We start from the raw sequence: 20,327 nt of genomic DNA, 5'->3' as shown, positions 1-20,327 counted from the left end.
TATGTTGTAATTGGATTCCTGGAATTTGGCTGTATGTTAAAACTGCACAAAAATTTGTATTTTTGTATAAAAAAGAGAGAAGTTCTAGTCTTAGGCAATTATAATGAATTTTTCACCCTCATTATATCTGGCAGGACCTGCTATCATTTGCATAAGATATGGGTAATTTCCCATTATGCAGGACACATTACAGGACATATGTCATTCCTCCAGGTCCTTGCCCACCAAATGCCAGTAGAGATTGAGAAATGCCTCAATCATTTACAGCATTTTCCAAATGTCTCCTATGGGCTGGGCTGGTATCCCTTCCACTGAGAATCACGGATCTGATTGGAAGACAAGGCACTGGGGAGGTTAAATTATACCAGCAAACTTTAATAACAGCCCAGAAAAATAATAAAAGGGGTGTTATAAGGTCACATACTTTTGGCAGAGAAGTAGTAAAGGGATCAAGGCTTATGCCTTTTAAGGAGCTCACACTAGTCAAAGCTAGAAGTAGACAATGTAGGAATAGAGATGAGACTCAAGTGATGGCTACCCTGCAGTGAGGCAGAAAGGAGCAAGGAAGCACCACAGGCTGGAGATCCACTGAGCAGAGGCGGCCAAAGGCATGAAATGCAAATGGATATCATGTGTCTGGGAGACGGCGATTCAGAACTGCAGATAACTGTGAATTTGAGCTTCCAGAAAAGGCAGTTAAGTTGAAAGTTTACTGCTACTTGCTTCTCTCTGTCTTTCTCTAATTCTCTCTCTTTTTCTTTTAATTACACAATTAAAAGTTATGTCCCAGACCTCAGCTTCTGTGAAACACAGTCTAGGTGCTGACTGATTCTGAGGACACTTAGAATGATCACTGCTGATATATTTCTACCTAATTCATATAACATGCAATAGCAATGGATGTCTGTAATTGTGTTAATAATATCAGTGATAATATTTGTTACATACTGCCATGATAAAATACTTCTGAAGATGGATATTCATATTCATTGATAAAATAACAAATAGCTAATGATTTCTCAGACAACAGGTGAAGTATTTTAAAAGATATTTAAACTAGACAATATATGTTTTAGTAAATACTGGTAAGAAAAACTAATGAATATATTTAAAATTGAATAATTATAATAATCAGTACTTTATATCAAATATGTTTTTATTAGCATCGCTTCACATTCTTTCCAGTCATCTAATTGTATGACTATGCATTTTACCAATTAATACTGGCAATATTTTAGTTATTTACTTGTTATTAAAAACATAAGCAACCTAATATCTTCATGTATTTAATATGCAAAAGAGAAAGAGAAGAGGAAATGCATTCATGAGGGAGTAGGGTACAATGAGTTTAGTTACTTAAAAATGAAGGACCATGATTTCTGCCCTTTTAGCATTCTATTTCTTTCCCTCATTCCCTAAAATAGTATATTACAATGATCTAATCTCTTACATATACTTATAAATTTAAAAAATAATTACATTATAATTTTGAAAGGAGAGAAGAAGTACAAAGTATGTTTTCTATTCTTCTTAAGAAGTGTAGTGATAAAAAACCAAAAAAACTATTAATCTACATATATATCTAATTTCATTTTACTACCTTTATTTCTGAACCTTTTTCACAAATACTCATATATTTTTTTGAACTTTCAATTGTATTTAAGTGTTCCCATCTTCACACACACAGGAACACACATATGAACACACAAAGACAAGTTAAGGATTCAGATAATGAATCCTGGTCTCCACTATGCTTTATTAGTCTTTCCATCCTGTGCCTCAGTCAGCACGTGGCACACTGCCTTTCCTACAAAATATTCTCAATAAATGCGTGTTGAATTGATGACACTGACATAATATTTTATGTAATGATTTAAATATGGCAGAGATATGAAATGATTACAGAGCTCATTTCAATAATGTTCACAGAAGTCTTACACAGATTGTCATAAGACTATTAAACTAATGTTATGATTCACCCCATAGGTTTTGCCAACACTAACAGGAATTTCGTTTCTTAACTTCCCCGAAGTACTTAGGGAAAATGTTAGACATGACATTCTTTCTATATCAATGGCTTTATCTGCCTGGGAGCCATTGCCTTGAAGGGCTCACAATATGGATATTTCAAAGCTCTTGAAGGGACTGGGAGCTTAGTCTACAAATAGTGACTTTCATCTACAAATAATGACTGAGACCTTATAACACAAAGAAATGGCTTCTTATTGTATTTCCAAGAATTTCTGAAGGAACATAAGTTTATTAAAAGCAATATAAACAATTAGGAAAAAAACCCCTGTTACTAACAAGGTAATATCCTTTCCAAATAAACTGTAGCTACTTCTTCTCTTCTGCAATTTATGCACCTTTGCTTTTATGTATACTTTTGTGCTTATCTATATTAATCTCTGTACTACTCTATTTTATATATATTTTGTCTTCCTAATTAAATTATATGTACTCTGAGGGTATAAAAAATACCCAAGACTGCTTTTGAATAACCTTGTGCACTTGAACTCAATATGGGAGCTAAATTGAGATCTGTTAATTCAACATGTCCACTATTTTGTTCTTGAAGTTCAGACAACTTTGTAGTATAGGATAAAGATCCAACAAAGATTGACTTGCTATTTTATCAATAAATATTGCCTTGGGAGCCTCTTAATAATGAATACAATCTTCTCACCTAGTTACATGTTAACTATTAATTGTGAAATTCTTATTTTAGTTCCTGTTTTCAATATAACCTGTTGTAAAAAAAAATAGATTGAGAATTTATTAGGCTCAGATTTTCTGTGGAAAGCCTGCAGTTTGTGTCTCCCTGCCCTCACCATCTGGACCTTGTTCCTTACCCACAATTCTTTCGATCCTCTACTACCTCTCCATGGTCTTTGTCTGGGTACCTATATAAGATCCCAAATATCTTAAAAACAACCTTTCACGTGACCCTGTTCCTGTCTCTCTCTACTTTTCACACATATGGCTATGGTACCCTTTCCTTCCTTCCACTGATAACTTCTAGCAGCTTAAAACTCCAGTGATTTCTTATTTCTTTCCCTTTAACTTCCACAGCCCATCCCATCTGACCCCTAATGATATTGATTTTCAATCTCACTGGCTTTCAAACTGGTCTCCTCCTTTCCATTGCCATTCCTCACACCCTTGTCACCCTTTTTTGGTATCACAGCTGGGCCAAACAGCTCTTCCAGACTTCCCAGAATTTGAACTAAAGATCACCAACTTTAAATGGGTCATCGTATCACACTATCAATAGACCCAAGCCTACATTCTTCACTTCGTAGTCAGTGCTTTTCACAACATGACCCCCAGTATAATTATAGTGCTACTTATTATGGTCTTATCATATAGCAAGTACTATGATAAGGGTTTTACATAAACTATTCTAATTCATAAAATTCTCATAACAATCCTAGATGGTAAATAAATACCGACCTCATTCTGTAGGTGAGAAAAGCACTCTGAACTATTCCTAAACTTACCTTCCAACACAGCCATGCTCATGACCAAATCTGGCGATTGGTTTATATGGTCCTGGAACTTTCTTTTTTTTTAAATTTTATTTTGTTATTTTTCAAGTACAGTTTTTTGTCTATTTCTCCCATCTCAGCCCCCGCCCCGCCCCGTGCTCCCCACCTCCCTCCCACTTCCACCCCCCCTTAGTTCTTGTCCCTGTGTCCTTCATACTTGTTCCTCCAAATCCCTCCCCCTTCTTCCCCTTAAATTCCCTCCCCTCTTCCCTCTGGTCACTGCCCACTTGTTCTCTGTTTCAGTGTCTTTTGTTTTTATTCTGCTTGCTTGTTTGTTTTGTTGTTTAGCTTCCTCTTAAAAGTGAAATCATATGGTATTTGTCTTACAATCCAGCCTTTACTCTGCATGTTCAACATATAGTTGCACTCCTGTCAAGTCTGCTCAGCCAGGACCAACTCAAAGTCTACCAGTTCTGTGAAGTTCTGTCAGCATACTCCAGTGATCTGAGCAGTTAATCATTTCTTCCTCTTCCCTCCTAAAGGACTCGACTCCTTTCCACCTAAAGTTCCTCACACTGGCTTGTACCTCACAGCAGCGTGTACTAATCAGCTCCTTTTTTTGTGTGTGCACGTGTCCTCTCTCCTCACCTAGCTTGTGGGTTCCTTAAGGAGTTAAGTCCATTTTATATGTTCTCCTATCTCAGTAAGGATGGAATGCTCTTTGCATAGTGTCTTTAATGAATTTCCCCTCTTCATTTACATTTTCTTCTCTCAGATTTTATTTATTTTTAGGGAGGGGAAGGGAGGGAGAAAGAGAGGGAGAGACACAGCAATGTCTGGGTGCCTCTCATGCCTCTCATGCGCCCCCTACTGGGGACCTGGTCTGGAACCCAGGCATGTGCCCTAGACTGGGAAGGGAACTAGTGACCCTTTTGTTTGCAGGCAGGTGCTCAATCCACTGAGCCATCCCAGCCAGAGCCATTTTCTTCTCTTTTATTTGCCTTCAATAATTAACACTGTAGTAGATATCCTTCTTTGTGATTTCACTCGGTTTATGTATGAGTGCATATCAGTAAAATTAAACTTCCCAGGAGCCCATTTTAATTTATTGAGTCTAATTATTTTTGCTGTTTTTATGAGTACATGTATATTTATGAATTCAGTTTCAAAATAAATATTTTGAATATTATTCAAAATAAATATTGTGCTTCTTTAAGAAACATTCAGAATTATTTTTGAATGCTTAAGAAACATACCAGCAAATAAACTACCGCACAGAGAATATGCATTGAGTGAGACAATAGCATGTCGAAAACAAATCTCAATTTGTTTGCAATTTAATAATTGCAAAATTATTAAAAGGTGAGACACGAAAATTAGCAAGAGCATAAGAAAAAATTTAAGTATGTAAAACAGAAGGATTCTCTATATGCTGTTGAAGGAAAAAGAAAGAAAAAAGTATAGATCACAGATGCCCACTGTCTGGAATCTTAGTTTTGTTATTGTTCTGCATATTGCTTTTATTTTCTGCCTCTGGCCTTTGCTGTTTCAAGAATATGCAAACTTCACTCTCCTGTCCAAGTCTCCTCATCAGTCAAGACCTATTTCAGACACCAACAGTTTAGCATTTCCCCAAGTGTTTCATCAGTGCACAATAGCCAGAAAAGTCATTTTAAGGTCAGTTTCATTTATTGGTAATTTACACATCATGCTGGAACCTTAAAATATGCCTATTACTACCATTACTTTCATTCCTCCAGTAAGAGGCTGCATTTTTACTGATTGCTGCTAATGGCTACATCTTGAAGACTATATGGTTATACAACTACTAGAAACAATTATGGCGGAATAAGTGAGATATAGACAAAGAAATAAAAATAAATTTTATTAGTTGCTGTTTTTATATTAAAACCAAATTATAAAGTCTCTAATTCCATAACGTTGCTCCATAGCCCCTCGTCGAGAATGACCTGCTTATCACTCAGGTGCTCCTATTTAAAGCAGTGTTTTTTTCATTCCAAGTCAGTAACCAAGGGGAGAGTCTTAAGTTTGAACCACATCTTTAATGATACTTGAAATTCTTCTTTCAGATGAAAAGGTAAAGGCACACGCACTTTTTCTTCCACTTTTCCACTTCCAAGCCTGGAAACACTCAGGTGGTTGGGTAGGGGTCTGCATTGCTGGCTGCTGCTTGGAATTATCTACCGCGGGTTGGATCTGCCCTACTCTCTCCAAGGTGGTGGAACCCTGGATCCTGCCCTGCAGCGCACGCGGCCTCCACCCGGTGCATTTAGGAGCCAAGGAAGGGCGGGAAATGGGAGCGTAGCCCTACTTCTCGAGGTCTGCCCCCTGCCCTGGTGAGCGCCACCGTCTCTGCTCTCCCTGGCCGAGATGTGGGGACTCGTAATTGCTGGGTGGTTACGAGACCGGATAGCAAAGAAAAGCTTTATACTTTGTTGGTAGAGGGTTGGGTTTTTGAGTTCAGACAGGTTCCAAGGCCCTTCCTGGGCTGTGCGGAGTTTGGTGTGACACTTCGGACGTGTTGCAACTGGTCCCCACGCCCGCCCTCACTCAGCTCTGCGCCTACCCCCGGGGCGCGGGGCGCGGTGCGGGCGGAATGAGCTTCGCTCCTCCGACCTGACGCTCCGCAGGTACCTCCTCTCCCCTCCCTCGCGCTCGCCGCTTCCTGGGCCGCACACCGTCGGCGGCGGGCGCGGCTGCGCGCGGATTCAAGCGCTGCTGGCGGTGAGTGGGGCTCCCGGCTCCCCTCCAGGTGCTGGCGGGCGGGACTCGGGGGGGCGCGGACGGGGCTCGCGCCTGGGGCTCGCGGCAGGGCCCGGGAGACGGTCCCCACGTGGCGCCGGACCCGCAGAGGGGAACGAAAGCGCACGCGGGAGCAAAGACCATTAGGGCGCAGCGTGTTCTGTCTCCTCCACCTTGTCTACTTCTCTCTCCTAGTCGTGGACCGGAGAGGAAGTTGGGAAGTTTGGAAAGTTAAGTCTCAGCGGGGGTGGGTTCGGTTTCCCCGGGGACGGGCGCCGCCCCCCGTAGACACTGGGTTTGTTTCCTGTTTCTTTCTAAGGGGCTGCAGGGCACCTAGGAGGAGAGGAAGGGCTGGGGAGAGCCTTGTGGGAGGAAGCAAAGGGTGGAAGTGGAGAGGCTTGTGTGTAGGGCGTGGACGGTGGGAAGTGCAGGCAGGAGCCCAGGCTGCAGAGCTGCGTGGGGTGTTCTTTACATCTCGTGTGAGGAGCAGGACTGGAAAAGGAAAAGTGTTTCTTGAGAAAAAAAAAAATTTAATTTGTATCCAGGCCCGATTCCCCCTTCAGAATAGTGGAGATCCTGCTTTCCAAACTTGAGTTGGCCAAACAAAAGCTTAGGTCTGTGTCCTTGATTCGCTCTCCAGGTGATTCTGGTATATACTGTATCCGATTTTGAGAACCACTGTTCTAGGTGGTAGTGGCCTTAAAAGGAACATGTAACTAGCTGCTCCTGGAAAAGTATTTGGGAAACTTTAGTCTTATTCTTTGTGACATGTTGAGAGAATTATCACTGATATATGGTAGGTGAGGAGACAGACCATGTGCGTGTGTTAGTTGAAAGCATGAATCTGGAAAGAGACATAAATGCTTTCTGGTGGCCAGCCTGTTGCTGTCTCTGGGCCACACTGAAAGAAGATGAGTTGTCTTGGGCTACACATTAAACACACGAACACTAACAAAAACTGATGGGCAGAAAGGGAAAAAGTTTTAAGTAAATTTATGATTTTGTGTTGGGCCACATTCATAGAGCCATCCTGGGCTGCACGTGGCCAGCTGGTTGGACAGCCCTGTGGGCAGGCAGGAGGTGATGGTCACACAGAATAGCTATTGACTGTGCATGGGGTGATGAGGTTACAGGGTTTCTGACTTGAAAGTGGATGTGAAAACCAACGAGGACAGAACATTAAGAAAAAGCCAGGCTGGTGGCAAGCAGTCTGGGCTAGGCCGTGATGTTCAATAGCTCATTTCCAGGTTCCTACTTGCTAGACATTTTGCCAGGTTTCTTACTGACAGGCACCTCCCTTCTTTTCTTTCTCATCCCCAACAAATGGAAGGGCCCCAGGGAAATCCATGACTGAGGCTGAATCAGTCCTGACAAGCAATGGGATAATGATGAAAGAAACTTGTGAGGACAGAAAGCTGGTCTTTTTGTTTTTTCAAAATAAAGAATGAGAATGGTGTGAAACAGGATGAAAGAGGACCCTTTGTTTTGTTGTTTTTCTCCCAGTCTTCCTATAGTTCCCAGAATGACAGAAGCCCCCACACATTCCAGCTCCAAATTCCACCCCCCTTGCTTTTGCACTCAGGTCACACATGGTGTACACACCTACCCAGGAGCTGACTGCACCCTGCAGAGCCTGCCTGAGGGGCTGGGTGGATCCTGCCTTTATGGCTGGCACATTCTAGACCGCAGATGTTCAGGAGGTATTGTGGGAAGCATCACCAGTGGAACAGTTGCTGGAAGAGATTGCACAGATGCAGACAAACCACACCTCTGCTTGCTGACTCAGTGATGTCTCTTGTGATTACTCTATGGAGATTATTACTTTACCTAAAACTGAATAAACTCTTTTGGGATGGGGTAATATTATTATTGTTTTTATCATGTCCCCTCCTGATACATAGCCCCTTACAGTTTATGGTGGAGGTTCATACACTGAGTATTTTCTTGACCTACTCTTACCTTGCAGCAACTCAAATATCTGTTTCCCATTCAATTACATTATTCAGTAATGAGTAATATTGTACTTTAAGTCCTTAGGATCTTGTGGTAAAAATGTGACCTCAGTAAAGCAGGCCTCTTCCATAACATAAACCTAGTTGGTGGAGATCTTTTGAAAAGGCTTCACTTAAGTTAATTTAACAAATTATTTGTAAAATTACAAGTTGGGCTCGTTTAGCTAGTTAGGTAGGTTTGTGTGTCTGTCCCTCTGTAAGTTACCAACTGTCAGTGCTCCGGGGATGTTTCACAATTCACCGAGTGTGTTAACGTAATGCTACTGTTAACTATGAAATGTGCTTTTGTTCATTTGATTATTTCTAATTTGAAAATGGAATGTGTTTTAGAACTTTGTTGGTGAATTTATCATTTGAAAATCAGAATGCATTCCCTCCTTATCAGCCCCTCATGGAAATACACCACATTTTACTGTGTGTCATGTGCATTTTTTGCCCAAATTTTTGAGGGAAAAATAAAGATGCACATCATACATGGGTGTAATGGTTACATACCAGGGGTGTCATGGCAGATATAACAGTCCTGTGTGTAACTCCCACAAATCGTGGGTGCACATTATACATGGCAAAATATGGTCGTTCGAAATGCTGGTTTCAATTTTAAGGATACCATTTTATACAAACAAGTTAAATTATGTACCAATAAACAAGCTCCATCAAACAGTAATTCCATCAACATTTCTCTGAGAAAATGTACTGCAGCCTTCAGGAGGTGCCTCCCTCCCACAGAGGTGCGCCAGTGGACTTGGACGCTGTTGTGAGGTGTCTAGCACAGCCTACCGGAGTGAGCAGTGTTCCCAGAGGGATAGGCACTGCCGGGCCTTGGAGACTGAGCACTGTGGGGTAGTGACACGGTAGCCGGGGACATGGCGGGCTCCAGCAGAAAGGGCACGTGTGGGACAAAGGGGGTAAGTGGAGTGGGAGCATGTCGGCATGAGGGTTGGGGAGGGGGTCTACCAAGGAGTCAGGATGCTGTGCACAGGAGGCAGGGGTGGAGGATCGGGAGGCACAAGATATTTTCAGCAGCTATGATGCTGTGAGGAAGATAAGCCTGGGTTGGAGAGATGATCCAAATGTGAGGGATTTTCTCCCCCTTTGGGCACATCCATGTTGGGAAAGTACTTGAGTAGCATTATCATGAATGATCGGAGGAGCATTTTCCTCTGGGGACATCTAATTACTACCCAGCTTGTATTTTGTTTTATTTTCACATAGTCCTTAGGAGAGAGGCCAGATGTCCCCTAAAGGCACTTATGTGACATTTATCTTTTGAGCTATGTATCGAGTAATTTGTAGACTGTGCCCACCCCTGAGGAAGGTAAGGTAGGTGGTCAGCCTCTTGAGTATGGCAAAGGGTCAGGTGTCATCTCCATGTTACTGGCAGTGGCTCATTTTAAAGAGTTCATGCAGAAAGCTATGCAGTCATAATCTCCGAAGGTCATACCTGCATTTGCACTCTATCCGGCCACTCATTACATGTATATATATATAGCAGTGTGTTCTACTCTCGGGATATGAGCATAACAAGGTACTGTTTCTGAGCCTCAGGAAGCTCACTGTTGGGTTCTCAGGTATCATTAATAAGTACAAATAGAAATTAATGGATCAGGTTCATTTACTTAGTATTCTCTTCATAGCCTCTGAAGATCTCATCAGATGTTGTATATGTTCATTAATCACTTGGAAAATTGAATATTTACAGATCTGAGTTAGTTGTGATTTTGGACAAGTACTTAAATTCCACTGGCCACTCAGGTTTTTAACTGCATGGTGAAGAGTTTGGACTACATGATAACTAGCATGTGGCATTCTAATTGGAAATTCTCTGTGGTCACTTCTCATTCAGGGTACCATAAAATAATGTTAACTAAGATCTCCACAGAGTATTCATGGGAAACTCATTATTTCTACTTCTATTGTAACATATTTATTTCAAAGGGTTTTAGTTTTGTTTTTTTTTGTCATCAGGTTGCTTCTTTGATTATATAAGCATTACTCACTTTGGTAAGAAAAGGCTGTTTTCAAAGCACTAAAAAATGATATCTTCTACCTCACTGCCTGAAACTGCATATTGACATGCTGATAGCCTCACTATGCAGTTCATTGAAACATTTGTTAATTGATGGATTAAAGACTAAAGTTACCACAGGAAAGATACTTAATGTATCAGTGTCTAATGCAGAAAAATTCAAATGTCAAAAGAACTAAGGAGAGACCACTCATAAATATAATTGGACCTTTCTTTAAAAATTAATCCCAGTATGAATATGATACCAAAGAGAATTTAAATTGTAACAAAAGTCTACATTTCCTATGTTTAATGTCAAGCAAAAAGAAAACCTCATCAGTTTATCTACTTTGAAAGTAATAGAGAAAGTGCTTTATTGCAAAAGTGTTTATTTGTGCAATACTAGTAAGTATTTGTGCAATACTAGACCAATTCTAGTAAGTATGCTCATATCTAAAAGTGTGATTTCACAAAGCAGTCACACTGGTGCACACTTTGGAACACACTCAAAGTCTTGACTCAGAGCCTTGTTATTGGGATAGGGTCTTCAAGCTATTTTAAATTATGTTTTTATTTTTATTTATTTATTTTTTTAATTTGAGAGAGAAAGAAACATCAATTTGTTGTTTTGCCTGTTTACACATTTATTGGCTGTTTCTTATATGTGCCCTGGCCAGGGATCAAACCTGCAGCCTTGGTGTATCCGGACGATGCTCTAACCAACTGAACTGCCCGGCCAGGGCCAAATTCTGTATTTGGTTTTAGAGAAGATATACTCCCTTTTAGTGGGTTAAATCTTACCTGTAGAAGAGTTAGTGTGAGAAATCTTAAAGAGCATAAAATCTTTTCAAGTGTATGGAAACCAAAATATGATTCCCCAGTAGCCTGGGACAGGAGCCCTTAGCATCCTGAGTAGGTATGTTTATGTCACACATGGAGTGAACGACTTAGTAAAATCATTAATATCTGAGTTTGGGAAACTAATTGTCTTTTGATTTTAATATCACAACATGGTGATACCATCATTTGGGAGAAAGTCACAAGTAGTTCAGTTTATTTTGTATATATTTCATGTGAGTAATTTTCTTGACTTGTATAGGAGATGGTTGAAACTGAAGCAAAGAGAGGATAGTTTTAGATAATATAACAATAACACCTTCCGAAGAGTGCCAAGGTCGTCCCACTTAAAAATGTATTTTGTATAAATTGGTAAATACTAGCCACACTTTTGGGGTGGGAGCTACGTCGAGAGACTACGAGATGATTCCTGCCTTTGAAATCAGAACTCTGAACAGCAGAGGGGTGGAAAGAGCAAGATTCACTCCCTTGCACACATGTACACACACAAGTAATTGTGCAGAATGAAAAGTCACCAGTGATAGTCATGATACCATGTGGCCATGCAACCCCCTTCCCCTTCACCCCCGGGCCATGGGGACAAATGAAAGTGACACAAAGGAGCCGGCAGGCACCTTTTCTGGGTCAGGTCTGGTTTAGGCAACTGTAACAAGAGTTTTGTAAACATTAGCTTTGTCTCAGTGATTTTAGTCTACCATGTTTGAGCCACTGTCAGAGGAATGAAGCACAATTGTGAAGAATTACAAGGAACTCAGGTTTACATGTAATTTACAAAACCTAGAAGTGCATGTATACAAATCCAGCAGCTTTTTACACATTTAAAGATGCATTCACTTATAGTGTATTGATTCATTTCAGTGTGAGCTAGTGTTCTATACACAAGCCAGAGAAACTAATGGAGGTACTTTGAAGACAATAAAAGGTCTAAACTAGTGTGGGGTAGTTTTCCAGTCAGATTTTTTGGGGAATTTCCGGGGGAAAATAAAAGTGGATCACTTTATTTCAACTGTGATATAGCTGTATAAGCAGGCTTGATTAAAAGTGACTCCTGGGAAAAAAGATTAATAAAGGATTGCTATACAGTGAGATTGTTTTCGATATTGTGATTATATATGTGTCTCTTTACACAAATTAAAAATAATCTTTTCTGGCTAGATATATTATTGACATTTAATATTTTCTGGCATTTTAATCAAATAAATTTCTGCTCACTTTTACAATTTTCACATTATTATTGTTTTAAACCTCTACTTTTTAACAGCCCGAGATTGGTTATTTTTTGGCCATGAAATATTTTAACACCTGACTTTTGATAGCTGTTCCTAACACACCTAAGCAAAACACATTTTCTTAAGGCATTTAGTTTGCAAACTTCCACTTTTTCATAGATGAACCACAGTGTTTTGTTATATATACTCAGAAAGCCACTTTAATAGTTCATATTGGAGCATATATTTATTAAGTTTTCCTATATAACCTGCCCCTCTGTAAATGTGAATGCATACCAAGATTTATTTTATTGTATTTTTTAATGATAGGTATTTTACTTTTTTATTTTTAAGTATATTTTATTCATTATGCTAGTACAGTTGTCTCAATTTTCCCCGTTGGCGCCCCTCTGGCCAGTACCCCCTTTCCCTCCAGCAGTCCCCACCCTTAGTTCATGTCCATGGATGGTGCACATAAGTTCTTTGGCTTCTCTGATGCTGTGCTACTCTTAACCTCCTCCTGTCTATTTCGTACCTACCATTTATGCTTCTAAATCTCTGCAGCTTTGCCCATCCTTCTCCCTCCCCTTCCCAGCTGATAACCCTCCAAATGATCTCTATATTTATGCTTCTGTTCCTGTTCTGGTTGTTTTCTTAGTTTTTTTCCCCCCCAGATTCAGTTGTTAATAGTTGTGAATTTGTTGCCTTCTTAATGTTCATAGTTTTGATCTTCTTTTTCTTAAGTCCCTTTAACATTTCATATAATAATGGCTTAGTGATGATGAACTCCTTTAGCTTTACCTTGTCTGGGAAAAACTTTGTCTGCCCTTCCATTCTAAATGATAGCTTTGCTGGATAAAGTAATTGAGGTTGTAGGTCCTTGCTTTTCATCACTTTGAGTACTTCTTGCTAGTCTCATCTTGCCTGCAAAAAATTTTGTTTGAGAAATCAGCTGATAGTCTATGGGAACTCCTTTGTAGGTAACTCTCTGCTTTCCTCTTGCTGCTTTTAAGATTCTCTCTTTATCTTTAACCTTTGGCATTTTAATTCTGATGTGTCTTGGCATGGTTCAATGAGAGGGGCACTGACAAGTTAATATTATAATAGCATGGTGGCCTATGAGGAGCTTCCATTCTAGTGAGGGGGATACAGGCAGTGGCAAGTAAACAGAGACCTTTATTATTTTACATAATGACAAGTGCTATAAGTTAAATAAAGCCAGCTGATAGAATTAAGCATGGCAGAGAGGGTAGGTTCTTTTTAAAATGGGTCGCCTAAAAGGCCTCTGTAAGGAGGTGCCATGGGACTAAGTTAGGAATGAAAATAAGGAGCATTCCAGGCAGATGGAACAACTAGTGCAAAGATCCTTTTACAGAAATTAACTTGGGTGTGTTAAGAGTAAAGCAAGAAAACCTGTCAGATATCCAGGGAAGGTGCCCAGGAAACCAGTTGAACATATGAATCTGGAACCTAGGGGACCAGTCACATCTGGAGATTTGCGATTCATCTCTGGATACATGTTACTTCCTGAAGTAAGACATGTTGAGATATCCTGGGGAGAGTATTGACACAGGATTATTCTTAAACAAATAACCAAATAATTCTCCAGTAAAATGGGTTTATTTGGGTTCAACAGAGAATTGCAATTCAGGACATGCAGTCTAATAGCAAACCAAGCACAGTCCCAGAAGGGAGAATCCTCTTTAATGGACTTGGGAAGAACTGTTGTAAAGAAAGAGTCCATGGGAGGAAACTGAAAGTTAAAAGTGTAGTGACGTTTCATTGGCTGGGCTGATTCCGGGCAAGTAGTAGTCGTAAAGTACTATCACTTCCTATTGGAGATGCAAAGTCGGTACATGGCTTCCTGTGGGGTCTTATGAGACACATGCATGAGAGTTCTCTCTTCTAGCCTCTTGAATCTTTTTGTTTTTTAACCCTCACTCGAGGACATTTCTTTTATTGCTTTTAGAGTGAGGAGAAGGGAGAGTAGAAGAGAGAGAGAGAGAAACACATCAATGTGAGAGACAAACATTGATTAGTTGCCTTCTTATAGGCATCCATACTGGGGACAGGTCACAACCGTGGGCTGTGGATCAAACCAACAACCTGGGTATGTGCCCTGACCAGGAATGGAGCCTGTGGCCTTTCTTTGGGAGGATGCTTCAACCAACTGAGCCACACTGGCCAGGGCTCAAATCCATTTTTAAATGAGATTTCTATTTATTAATCTTCACAATAGAGGTGAGTAAAGCTCCCAAGTTCAAGCCTGGACAACAGGAAAACAAGAAACTTTTAAGGCATTTGAAGGAACTTCACTCATATGGGGAATCTAATGAACAAACTGAGGTACCAAGGAAAATGGGGACTCACTCATAGATGGAGAGCAGGATGACAGCTGAGAAGGGACTGAGCAAAAAAGAAAAAGTACTCATGCATGTGGACACCAGTGTGGTTGTGGAGAGGGGGAATAAGGAGCCTTAAAGGTGACGTAAAAAAAATACAATAAAGATTAAGAAAATAAAAGTCATTTCCCCTAGCCCTTTAGCATTCTTTAAAAAAAATATCCTGTTGCAAGTTTTACCTGTCTTTAGAGTAGATATACATATTTCTTAAAAAATATATTTCATTTATTTGTTTTTAGAGACAGGGGAAGGGAGGGAGAAGGAGAGGGAGAGGAACATTTATGTGAAAGAGAAACATTGATCAGTTGCCCAGCACAAACCGGGACAGGGGACCTAACCCACAACTGAAGCCACACGTGCCCTGACCAGGATATCTAACCCGCAACCTTTTGCTTGCAGGAGGACACCCAGTCAACTGTGCTGCAGCAGTCAGGGTGATATATATATATTTAAACCAAAATTTGGGTATGGATCTGGATGATTTATTTGAAAAATTTAAGTCTCACACAGCTCTGTTTTATCAAGTTGTAAAATACTTCTAAACTTCTCAGGGCTGCTCTGGAATATTCAGTTTACTCTAATTTCACCTTAATGATTAGCATCTTTACTCATAATTCATTTAAACACCCACTTAATTTTTTCTCCTGAAATAAGTTCACATAATAAGAGAACTGAAACCCCAAAACATAAGAGAAATGAGTCATGCTTTATTGCCTTTATCACTTTTGAAAAGCACAAGACTTAGAACTTTATGAAACTTAATTTCAATGCACTGTGTTCAGAATAACTTTAACATGATTAAACATTTCAAACACAAGGCTTTGGGAGAATCCCCAAATGACAATAACATATCTATTCTTCTGGCAAAGTGCTCATTTGAAATTAGTATTTTTATTTTTTGACCAAGATCTCTGCATTTATCTAATTACTTTTATGGTACTCAGTGGGTTTGTACTTACAAATGGGTAATATTTTGTATTATCAAAATTCTAATCTCCATTTTGGTAAACAGAAATGTGCCTCAACCCTGGAAGGTTCTGTGTGGGTTGTATCATTTTCTGAGAGTTGACACTTCAGCATTTTGGGGGCCTATCATGCTTGGATCCACTCTCGTGCTGCTACATTGTTGTTAAGGCAGTGTGTTGTTTATTTTTTCAATTTTATTTTTCCTTTTTATCGAACTTACTGGGGTGACACTGGTTAACAAAATTATACAAATTTCAGGTGCACAATGCTATAACACATCTTCTGTGCACTGTATTATTGTGTGTTCACCACCCCAAGTCAGGTCTCCTTCCATCACCATTTGTCCCCCTACACCCTCTTCTACCGCCCCCTCCTCCGCGTCCCTCTGGTAATCACCTTACTGTTGTTGTCTGTGTCCATGAGTTTTTTCTTTTTGGCTCAGTCTCTCCACCCTTCCCACCCTGCACCCCTAAGTCCTCTGACAGCTGTTTATTTAACAATTATGTTAATAATTAATCATTGTGCTAAGAGTCAATCTCTGCCATCACAGTGAAGAAGGGAGAGAAGGATGCATTTAATGCAGGGGAAGTGGTGACCTGCAGGAATTGCTGCGGGAACTGCTTGCAGAGGCTCTAGTCCTGGTCTCTAACAGAGATGACACTGGATCAGTGAGTCACTTACTGAGACCTCATTTTTATTTTTTCCTTTATGGTCCCTTAACCATATAACTTTAGTTTCTAGATGTTCTGTACTTGTTCATGTGTTTCTCTGTAAGAATTATTAATATTAAACTATTTTATATGCAGGGTTTTGAATGATCTGTCAGTCAATGTAATACATGAAGAAAAAGGGAGATATTCTAAAGTGAAAAATAAAAACTATTAGGGTATTTCTTTCTTTTAAAACTTTTCTTTTTGTCCAATGCAAAACTCTACAGGTTTATTGGTAAACCATTGGTAAATATGTTTTTTAGCAAATGTAAGAGAGCCATAGAATCACCACTCAAAGACAACCACTTATTTTTAAGTATATGTTTTTCTTTTTGTTTTTGGATGAGTTTCTTTAATCATAATTTTGTTCTTTGTAGTTTTGGTAGCCTGCTTGTCATTCACATAGCATCATAGTGAGCATTTTTCCATGCTATTATAAGCACTAGAGGTGGCTTTTGGGTTTCTTGAGTTTTTTGTTTGTTTGTTTTTGCATTAGAAATAGTGTTTATTCAACATAAAAAAATTCAGCTAACCTGTGAAGACTGACGCTGAAGAAACTGGGAAGGGGGATGTAGGCAGTTTCTTGTCCCACCAAAGCAAGAAGCACTTTCCTAACCACCTCCCTTCTTCCAAGCAAAGTTAGCAAGTTTGTGGGTATCACAGATCTTTTCAGCAGGCAAAATAAATATCAGCTTAGAAGTTTTGAAGCAAGGGGTGCCTCCAAACCCAATTTATAGCACAATATAGGATTCTGTCGAAAATATGTATTCTGCTTGAATACATACAGAAAAGAGGTAGTCAGTAAGGAAGCAAGAGAAAAAGGAGCCTTAGTAGTGAATGAAACTCCTTCCTATTTTATTAATGATGTGCTAGCAGTTTTTATGGCTGATACAAAGTTGAGGGCCTTTATCTCAGTTAACTCCTATTACAGACATTGATCAGAGCCAGGATGAGATGGAGCTCTTTGGCACAGCGCAGGTACTGCGCCATTATTTGAGCTTTGGAATGCGAATATTGTGATAGAATGTAATTTGTAGTTTGGGTGTTGGTAAAAGAGTATTTTGCTTTAATTTCACCTGCATCTTAACCCATGGATAGACTGTTCCTCTGCAATTTGACTGTTGAGTATATGCTCTAAGTAAAGGGTTTATTGTTTTTTTCTATGAATTTCTCTACAGAAATTCATCAGTGCTTCCAAATGATAGTGAATGATAATGTCTTAATATCATTAATATATATAGATAGATATATGTATCTATCTATCTATCCATATATATCTCTCTACATAGGAGTACTTTATATTCTTATATCTGTATTATAGTTTAGACTGTAGTTGACAAATATATTGAATAAGAGCCAGTATAAAGAAACCCTGAAATTATTTTGGTGGGCAAGTGATATAGCATCACCTCACCCCCAATTAAAAGATCTTAAGAAAATAAAGAAATGTTTAGGTATAAGGAAATGCAATTTTAATTTGATACTTACAAAATTAATTTGAGCACTAAATTATTAAATTATATTTTGGACAAATGTAATCTGTGCCATGGGGCTGTTGTTTTTTATGTCATTATGAAGCCAGCTTAGAATTTTTTAATAAGTTTAAATGCCAAATTTGATATCAAATTGTACTTGATGGCTTGAGTGTTAGAGTGAATTTTTAATTTAATAGTAGCTCTTGAATGTTTTAATTGTCATCTTAAATTTATGGCAATCAAATTCAAAATGAACACAATCTTGGCAGTGAAAATTTTGAAGAATAAAGAGATACATGATTTTCAACTGTCGTGGACCAGAGATTATGATTTTATGACACAGGTTCTGAAACAATCTTTTATGAAATATTTTCTCATATTCTGTAGGTAGACATTTTAATAAACATCATACGATCAGTTACCCCAAAAAAGATCAATTTGAGATTTTTGTTAATATTTAAAAGACAGTAAAATGTTCTTTAATAAAATTTACTCAAGATTAAAATTATGTCAGAGAACTAGTTTTATGTTATCACATAAGCTAGAAAAAGTACTTGAAATAATTTCTTAATGGCAAATTAATTTTTTAATAAGTTCCTTTATTTTCAAATGCTAAATTTAAAAATAAAGGCCATCTTTATGTGTATTTATAGTAGCTTCATTGTGCTTCTATAACAAATTAAAACAACAAAATTAACAAAAAAAATGAACAGCATTTATTCTCTCATAATTCTAGAGGCTAGCAGTACATCGTCCTGAACCAAGGTGTCATCAGGACTGTGTTTTCCTTGATGACTCTAGGGAAGAATGTGTTCCATGCTTTTCTCTTAGCTCTGATGTTGTCAACAACCCTTAAGAGTTCCATTCTCCACCTCGCTAATCACTTACATTCAACCCTTTGCATTTGTCTGTGTCAACTCTCTCCTTATAAAGACACCAGTCATATTGGATTGGGTCCCACTCTAATTGAATATGTCCTTATCTTAATTTAATTACATGTACAGAGAAGACCCAATTTCCCAATAAGATTACAGTTACTGGGGTTGAGGGTTTGTGCTTGAACATATCTTATTGGCCAACAAAGTTCAACCCAAAACACTGTACAGTAGTTGAATAGAAATAGCCTGAGATAGAATTTGGAAAAGGGACCTCAGAGATATTAGCGACTATGATCCTTTCTTCTTTTTTTAAATTTAATTTTATTTATTTTTATTGATTATGCCATTACAGTTGTTCTATTCCCCCCTTCATTCCCCTCCACCCTACCCCCCCGTCCCCACCATTACCCCCCCTTTAGTTTATGACCATGTGTCTCAAGTTCTTTAGATAGGCTATATTTCCCATACTATTCTTGCCCCCCATCTATTTTCTATCTACCATCTATGCTACTTATTTTCTGTACCTTCTGCCCCCTTCTCCTCCTCCCACTCCCCTGTTGCTAACCCTCCATGTGATCTTCATTTCTATGTTTCCACTCCTGATCTAGCTGTCCTTTCAGTTTGCTTTTGTTTTAGGTGTGGTTGTTAATAACTGTGAGTTTGCTGTCCTTTCACTGTTCATGTTTTTTTTAACTTCTTTTTCTTAGATAAGTCCCTTTAACATTTCTAAGGATCATAGGATCCTATCAAAGTCTTGTCTTTGGGTCTTCTACTCGCACATTAACTAAGTACAGTAATTATAACGTCAGACTATTTGTGATTTAAGAACCTTGCAATTTCTCTTTGAAACATTTTCATTGACTTATTTCAGAAGTCTTTTCAGTAAATCTCAGTCAGAAGTCATAAACAAATTGACAGCAGTTTTGGCTGTTATATATACTTCAGTTGCTGAAATAGTGAATGACAATCTTTTATTGCATCTTAAAAAACTTTTGTGATCATATTTTTTGTATCTTTACAGCAATTTTACATGAACAAGTTGTTTAAATGTAAAATAATAATAATAATGTTAAAAGCTAAGTACCTTAAGTGCTTTTACCTCATTTATTTCTTACAGTGACTCAGTATGGTGAGGACTACTGTATTCTCTCTCCTTTCTACACAAGACCTAACTAAGGCTTTGGACACAGCTTACCTGTCCAACAGCTTCACCATAATTGGGCCAACTGGTTTTGAACCTGGCAGTCTGACCCTACAAATAAGCTGACACTCTCTCTTCTACTTGTTTTTTTTCCTATTCAAGACACATGAGATTGCTCATCAGTATGATTTTTAAATTATATTTTTCTATTTTGAGATTATTGTCAATACACTGGCAGTTGAGAGAAATAATTCAGAGGGATTCTTTGTATCTTTTTCTCAGTTTTCCCTGCTAGTAACATATTGGAAAACTATAATATTTTATCTCATCCAATACACTGACATCAATACTGTCAAGATATACAACATTTCCATCACCACAAAAAAATCGCTCCTGTGGCCCTTTTAGAGACACTTAT

General features: G+C 38.7%; 1 protein-coding gene across 2 annotated transcripts in view; it reads left to right on the top strand.

Moving 5' to 3' along the window:
- FAM83B (family with sequence similarity 83 member B) overlaps positions 1-20,327 on the top strand; it is a 160,636-nt gene that overhangs the window by 74,349 nt on the left and 65,960 nt on the right. The window contains exon 1 of one of the 2 annotated variants that reach the window (XM_037152080.2): positions 6,174-6,233. The exons of the other annotated variant lie outside the window; for it this stretch is intronic. The gene's annotated coding sequence lies outside the window, so the exon portion shown is untranslated. Of the gene's footprint in view, positions 1-6,173; positions 6,234-20,327 lie in introns of those variants that run through there. 2 annotated transcript variants of the gene reach the window in all.

The sequence above is a fragment of the Artibeus jamaicensis genome, unplaced genomic scaffold (assembly GCF_021234435.1).
Source record: "Artibeus jamaicensis isolate MK-2021 breed Jamaican fruit bat unplaced genomic scaffold, CSHL_Jam_final contig_484, whole genome shotgun sequence".
In the NCBI taxonomy this organism is placed as follows: Eukaryota; Metazoa; Chordata; class Mammalia; order Chiroptera; family Phyllostomidae; genus Artibeus; species Artibeus jamaicensis.
Note: the sequence above shows the minus strand (reverse complement) of the source record. Positions and strands in the feature narration are given on the sequence as shown.